This window comes from Somniosus microcephalus, chromosome 4 (genome assembly GCF_052327205.1).
Source record: "Somniosus microcephalus isolate GS21.2 chromosome 4, FLI_Smic_1.0, whole genome shotgun sequence".
NCBI lineage: Eukaryota > Metazoa > Chordata > Chondrichthyes > Squaliformes > Somniosidae > Somniosus > Somniosus microcephalus.
The window spans coordinates 331,567,072-331,574,703 of record NC_140990.1 but is presented as its reverse complement, the minus strand read 5'-3'; the positions used below and the strand labels follow the sequence as shown (position 1 = coordinate 331,574,703).

Sequence of the window (7,632 nt, the reverse complement as noted above, 5' to 3'; positions counted from 1 at the left end):
CGGCAAGGGAGAGGGAGGGAGTGAAGGAGGGAGGGAGGGCGAGAGTGAGGGAGGGAGAGAGGGAGTGAGAGAGGGAAGGAGTGAGAGAGAGAGGGAGTGAGAGAGGGACTGAGGGAGAGAGGGAGAGAATGAGGGAGGGAGCGAGGGATTGAGAGAGGGAGGGAGAGAGATAGAGGGAGTGAGAGAGGGACTGAGAGAGAGGCAGAGAATGAGAGAGGGAGTGAGAGAGGAACTTAGAGAGAGAGTGAGAGCGGGAGTGAGAGAGGGAGGAAGAGAGGGAGAGAGGGAGAAAGAGAGAGAGCGAGAGAGGGAGAGAGAGGGGGAGGGAGTGAGAGTGGGAGCGAGAGAGGGAGTGAGACAGGGTCTGAGAGAGTGACGGAGAGAGAGAATGTGAGAGGGAGGGAGAGAGGGAGTGAGAGAGGGAGTGAGAGAGGGAGTGAGACAGTGAGAGAGGGAGTGAGAGGGAGGAAGAGAGAGAGTGAGAGAAGGAGTGAGAGAGAGAGTGAGTGAGAGAGTGAGAGAGATAGACAGAGTGAGAGAGACACCGTGAGGGAGAGAAACATAATGAGAGCGTGAGAGGGAGAGAGACCCACAGATAGACACATATTGAGACACACACAGAGACACAGACACACACACACACACACACACAGAGCGGCACAGACAGAGACAGATGCGCACACACACACAGACAGAGAGAGACACACACACAGAGCGGCACAGACAGAGACAGACGCACACACACACACAGAGAGACACAGAGACACAGAGACACACACACAGACAGACAGAGCGGCACAGACAGAGACAGACGCACACACACACACAGAGAGACACAGAGACACACACACAGAGAGCGGCACAGACAGAGACAGACACGCACACACACAGACAGAGAGAGACACAGAGACACACACACACACAGAGCGGCACAGAGACAGACGCACACAGAGAGACACACACACACACACAGAGACATACACAAAGAGACAGAGACACATACAGAGAGACAGAGACACACACACAGACACAGACCGAGACGGCGAGAGACAGAGCGAGGCTGAGAGTGACTGAGTGAGTGAACCAGGGAGCGGAGGATATTGTACAGCTCCTGCACTGGCAGCTGTCACTGTGGCTTACGTTCGGTAAAGGAACCAAGCTCAGACTGAGTAAGTAAACCCCAATCCTCCGTTATTAACACTTTAAATACTGAAACTTTCTCAGACATAAATGCTGAATGTGCGAAGGTGTTAGTGGGGAGCAGCAGTGAATGAAATGGTTAATTCTTTAGTTACAATCCCCCTTCAAGCAGCAAACTATAAGTAACTAACTGTTACCGACCGTGTAGAGGAGAGCTGGAGTTTTGCAGACTGGTCACATCCCTGCACCATCCACCGAAATCACGCACTGGCCTCCTGCCAGTCTGAGTGTGAGAGAGACGGGCAGAGTGTGGTGTGAGCTCTGGGCAGTCTGTGCCCCTGTCGCAGTCTCTGATTATAACTGAGCTCAGCTTCAGTGCAGTGAGACACTGAGGTCCCGCCTCCCCCAGCTTTAACTCGGATCTGTCCAGTCCCTGGTTATCTCCTGTCCAAGTTCTGATCACAAACAGGCACAGCAGGGCTCGCAATCCAGTGGCTTCAGTGTTCCAGGGCTTTGGGGAGACTCTCAGTTGCTTTTCCTGTGGGTCGAGTTCAGGCCGATATTTATCCCTCAACCAACATCGCTAAAAATGATTACATATCTCATTGCTGTTTGTGGGAGCTTGCTGTGCGCAAATTGGTTGCCATGTTTCCCTGCATTACAACAGTGACTGCGCTTTAAAAAGTACTTCATTGGCTGTGAAGCGCTTTGGGATGTCCTGAGGTTGTGAAAGGCGCTATATAAATGCAGCTCTCTCTTTACTTTCTCTTTTCCTTTTATTAACTGGGGCTCACACCATTCCCCCGTTGATCAGACCCGAGCCCAGCAGAACAACCCCAGAAAACTGACTAATCTTGGTCTGATTTGTCTGCGTGTTTATTACACGGGACTGAGCAGACAGCAAGAGTTTCAGCAGCAACAAAGGGTGTTCCACGAGTGCACCTCCCACTTTCCCCATCGACTTCCGAGGTTCTTACGGGTAACCGGGCTCAGCCCCTTCCATCGACTGGTTCAATGTCAGCCCTCCAGACCACAGGCTTCCCCTCATCTGTCCCCATCTCTGTCCTCAAGGCACTAGCTCTGGCTGGGGCACATCTCCCCTCCCCAAGTGGGGTCATTCCTCCGAGTGTGAGCGTGGCAGGCTATTCGACCATGAGGAGTCAGCCCTGCCTCAGTGGGTCGCACGCTCACCTCTGAGAAAAGAAAGTAAGACTTGCATTTATATAGCGCCTTTCACGACCACCAGACTTCTCAAAGTGCTGTACAGCCAATGAAGTGCTTTTTGAAGTGTAATCACTGTTGTAATGTAGGAACTGTGGCAGCCAATTTGCACACAGCAAGATCCCACAAACAGTAATGTGATAATGACCAGATAATCTGTTTTAGTGATGTTGGTTGAGGGATAAATATTGGCCAGGACACCGGGGGTAACTCCCCTGCTCTTCTTCAAAATAGTGCCAGGGGATCTTTTACGTCCACCTGAGAGAGCAAACGGGGCCTCGGTTTAACATCTCATCTGAAAGACGGCACCTCTGACAGTGCAGCACTCCCTCAGCAACACACTGGAGTGTCAGCCTAGATATTTTCATGCTCAAGTCTCTGGAGTGGGATTTGAACCCACAACCTCTGTCTCAGGGGCGAGGGTGCTACCAACTGAGCCACAGCTGACACCATTCGGCCCATCGTGTCTGTGCCGGCTGAAAAAGAGCTATCCAGCCTAATCCCACTTTCCAGCTCTTGGTCCGTAGCCCTGTAGGTTACGGAAATTCAAGTGCATATCCAAGTACTACTTAAATGTGATGCGGGTTTCTGCCTCTACCACCCTTTCAGGTAGTGAGACCCAAACCCCCACCACCCTCTGGGTGAAAAAAGTTCTCCTCAACTCCCCTCCAATCCGTCTACCAATTACTTTAAATCTATGCCCCCTGGTTATTGACCTCTCTGCTAAGGGAAAAAGGTCCTTCCTATCCACTCTATAAGGGCCCCTGATAATTTTATACACATCAAATAAATCTCCCCTCAGCCTCCACCGCTCCAAAAAAGCCAAACCCAGCCTATCCAATCTTTCCTCATCGCTAAAATTCTCCAGCCCAGGCAACATCCTTGTAAATCTCCTCTGTACCCTCTCTAGTGCAATCACATCTTTCATGTAATGTGGTGACCAGAACTGCACGCAGTATTCCAGCTGTGGCCTAGCTCGTGTTTTATACAGTTCAAGCTCTTACATTCTTACCTGCTCTTACATTCTCTGCCGCGACTAATAAAGGAAAGTATCTAGTATGCCTTCTTAACCATCTTATCTATATGTCGTACTATCTTCAGGGATCTGTGGACATGTGTTCCAAGGTCCCTCTGTTCCTTTACACTTCTCAGTGTCCTACCATTTATTGTGTATTCCCTTGCATTGTTAGCCCATCCAAATGCATTACCTCACACTCCTCCAGATTGAATTCCATTTGCCACTTTTCTGCCCACCTGACCAGTCCATTGATATCTTCCTGCAGTCTACAGCTTTCTTCCTCACTATCAACCACACGGGCAATTTTTGTATCATCTGCAATCATGCCCCCTATGTTGAAGTCTAAATCATTGATATATATCACAAAAGGCAAGGGACTTAGTACTGAGCCCTGCGGAACCCCACTGGAAACAGCCTGCCAGTCACAAAAACACCCCTCGACCATTACCCTTTGCTTCCTGCCATTGAGCTAATTTTGGATCCAACTTGTCACTTTCCCTTGGATCCCATGGGCTTTTATTTTTCTCCCATGTTGAACCTTGCCAAAAGCCTTGCTAAAATCCATGTAAACTACATCAAACGCACTACCCTCATCGACCCTCCTTGTTACCTCCTCAAAAATTCAATCTATTTAGTCAGACACGACCTTCCCTTAACAAATCCATGCTGACTGTCCTTGATTAATCCGTCCCTTTCTAAATGACGATTAATAATGTCCCTCAGAAATTTTTTCAATAATTTTCCCAGCCCGAGTTAGCCAGAGAAGGTTGGAAAATGATGATTAGAGCCTCCGCTATTTCCTTCCTTGCTTCTCTTAACAGCCTGGGATATATTTCATTCGGGTCTGACGATTTATCTCCTTTCAAAGATGCTAAACCCCTTAATACTTCCTCTCTCACTGTGTTTATCTCATCTAATATTTCACACTCCTCCTCAACTACAATGTCTGCATCGTCCCTCTCTTTTGTGAAGACAGACACAAAGCATTTATTAAGAAAAATACCATCATCTTCCACAGGTTACTTTTTGGTCTCTAATAGGCCCTACTCTTCCTTTAATTATCCTCTTGTTCTTTATGTATTTATAAAATATCTTTGGGTTTTCCTTCATTTTAATTGCCAATATTTTTTCATGCCCTCTCTTTGCATTCCTAATTTCCTTTTTAATTTCACCCCTACACTTTCAATACTCCTCTAGGCTTTCTGCAATATTTAGCTCTCGGTATCTGTCATAAGTTTCCTTTTTTTGTCTTTTTTTACACTGTATGTCCCTTGACATACAGGGGGCTCGAGATTTGGGAGTCCCACCCTTTTCCTTTCTGGGAACATATTTACTCTGAACCCTCACTATCTCCTCCTTGAATGCTATGACACTGATTTACCTTCAAGTAACTGTTTCCAGCCCACTTTTGCTAAATCACATCTCAGCTTAGTAAAATTGGCCTTTCCCCCATCGAGAACTTTTACTCCTGGTCTATCTTTGTCCTTTTCCATAACTATGCTATCTCTAACTGAATTATGCTCTCCCACTGATACCCCTTGTACCTGCCCAGCTTCATTCCCTAAAACCAAGTCCAGAACCGCCCCTCTCTTGTTGGGCATGCTACGTACTGTCTAAAAAAGTTCTGAATGCATTTTAAGAATTCTGCGCCCTCTATACCTTTCACACTGATTCTTTCCCTGTTAATGTCAGGGTTGTTGAAATCCCCTACTATTACTGCCCTGTTGTTTTTGCACTTCTCAGAAATTTGCCTATATATTTATTCTTCTATCTCCCTCTGACTATTTGGGGGTCTATAATACACTCCCAGCAGTGTGATTGCCTCTAATTTGTTCTTCAGTTCAACCCATATGGCCTCATTTGATGATCCGTCTAACATATCATCCCTTTGTTGGAGGTGCCGTCTTTCAGATGAGACGTTAAACCGAGGCCCCGTCTACCCTCTCAGCTGGACATGAAAGATCTCATGGTCACTATTTGAAGAGCAAGGAGGTTCTTCCCAGTGTCCTGGCCAATAATTATCCCTCAACCAACATCGTTAAAACAGATGATCTGGTCATTGTCTCATTGCTGTCTGGGAGCTCGCTCTGTGCAATTGGATGTCAAGCACCTTGGGACGTCCTGAGGTTGTAAAAGGCGCTATATAAATGCAATTCTTTCTTTGTTTGAAGTGGGAGGGTCCTGATCCTGACCCTCACCCATTCTCCGCGCACTCTCACCTTCCAGGAGGTCAGGGGTTAATTGGGAGCAGTGACCCTGCCTGACCCCGGTACACTGATGCCACTTGTAGCCTCACCCTTGACCTCACCCAGTGCTGGGTGGCAAGGTTTTAACTGAAATCCAGAGCCTCCTGCACCGATACCAACATGAAGCTTTTCTAAAGTGTGGTGATACAAGTCTGCTCCAGTGTTCTCGGATAAAGTTCTCCCGATCTGTGTGTGATCTGAGGTTTCTTAATGCTGAGCCTGTTTCCTTCGCATCAACTGATCTATAGTTGGAGCTTCCTGCCAGGGTAACACCATCTTAAAGGGACCCTGAGTCTTTAAGTACTCGTACTATTAACCATTTCATGGCTGAATTTGTGGCAACCCTTCACTGCAGATGTTTATAGAACACTCTAATATGATTTAACCACCTTAACATCAAACACATTTATATTTAGATTAATCTTAAGCGAGACAAAAAGAAGCAAATTAAGAATTAGTGATGCTCGTGTCTAATGGTTCATCGCTAACCAGGAGTTCATCGACCCAGCTCTCGGTTATCAGATGTGAATTATCCACAGACGGAAACACCCACAGACACACACACACACAAATATATGCACAGAATGCACAAATATACACCCATTAACAGCCCTTCTCCTCTCTTTCAGGCCGAGGGAAGAGTCAACCCACGCTGACCCTGCTGCCCCCCTCCCCAGAGGAGGTCACGACCAAGGGCACTGCCACCCTGGTGTGCCTCGCTGATCACTTCTACCCCGATGCCGTGGGGGTGGAGTGGAAGAAGGACGGGGCGATCATTTCGGCCGGGGTTCAGACCAGCGACTACCTACGAGCTTCGGACAACACCTACAGCGTCAGCAGCCTGCTGACCCTCTCTGGCTCCGACTGGGAGTCCAACGCCAGCTTCTCCTGCGCGCTCACGCACGAGACCCTCTCCTCGCCCCTCAGCAAGAGCGTCAGCAGAGCAGAATGTGCGTAGAGTGTTAGAGACAGTCCACAGAGGAGGCACAACTTTAAATATAGCAGGGGTGAGCCGGGAGGACAAAGGTCATTGTCAGCACTGCATTTCCACTCGCTTCCTTCTGATGACTGGGTCAGGGAAAGCTTCTGAGGGTCAGGGGTTAAGGCACACTCTTGGGCAGTGTAGAGGGAGCTTTGCTCTGTATCTAACCCGTGCTGTACCTGCCCTGGGGGTGTTTGATGGGACAGTATAGAGAGAGCTTTACTCTGTATCTAACCCGTGCTGTACCTGCCCTGGGAGTGTTTGATGGGACAGTGTAGAGGGAGCTTTACTCTGTATCTAACCTGTGCTGTACCTGCCCTGGGGGTGTTTGATGGGACAGTGTAGAGGGAGCTTTGCTCTGTATCTAACCCGTGCTGTACCTGCCCTGGGGGTGTTTGATGGGACAGTGTAGAGGGAGCTTTACCCTGTATCTAACCCGTGCTGTACCTGCCCTGGGAGTGTTTGATGGGACAGTGTAGAGGGAGCTTTACCCTGTATCTAACCCGTGCTGTACCTGCCCTGGGATAGTTTGATGGGACAGTGTTGACTCGTGATACCAAGTAAAATTTCTCTAAGATACTGAAGTCCGTCAGCTGAGTAAAATTAACGTGAAACTCCAAAGTCCCCGCTTCAGTAACCAGACCTCCTTCCTGCTCACCCTGCTGTTACAATTTAAGGTTTTGTCCCCGTTTCAAGGGACAGGATTCTCATGGTGTTGAGAAAATCTCCAGAACCATTTTAATAAAGCTCCATTCTCCCTGTGAATGTCTCCAGCTTCCTCTCGCTTGACTGTTTATTCCAGTCTTTTTTCTGTAAATGTAAGTCTGTAAAAGGTAATAAACGTTAAGAATATTCAGTATATGTCTCGCAAGTGCTTTGGAAATGTCCCACTGCCCCAGCAGCTGGATTGGCTGCATTTCAGCAAGTGGCTCTCCTGATTGGCTGGTTAGGCTGTCAATCAATGGCACATCAGCAGAAGATTTGATTCGAAGCCACTTATCAATCACTTTGAAATGATCAGTTTT

General features: G+C 48.0%; 1 long non-coding RNA gene across 1 annotated transcript; it reads left to right on the top strand.

Moving 5' to 3' along the window:
* The first annotated feature begins 859 nt into the window (after positions 1-859).
* Positions 860-7,368, top strand: LOC147120684 (uncharacterized). Its single transcript, XR_015078224.1, has 2 exons — positions 860-1,169; positions 6,255-7,368. It is a non-coding gene; the product is annotated as an uncharacterized LOC147120684 (long non-coding RNA).
* The last annotated feature ends 264 nt before the right edge of the window (positions 7,369-7,632 follow it).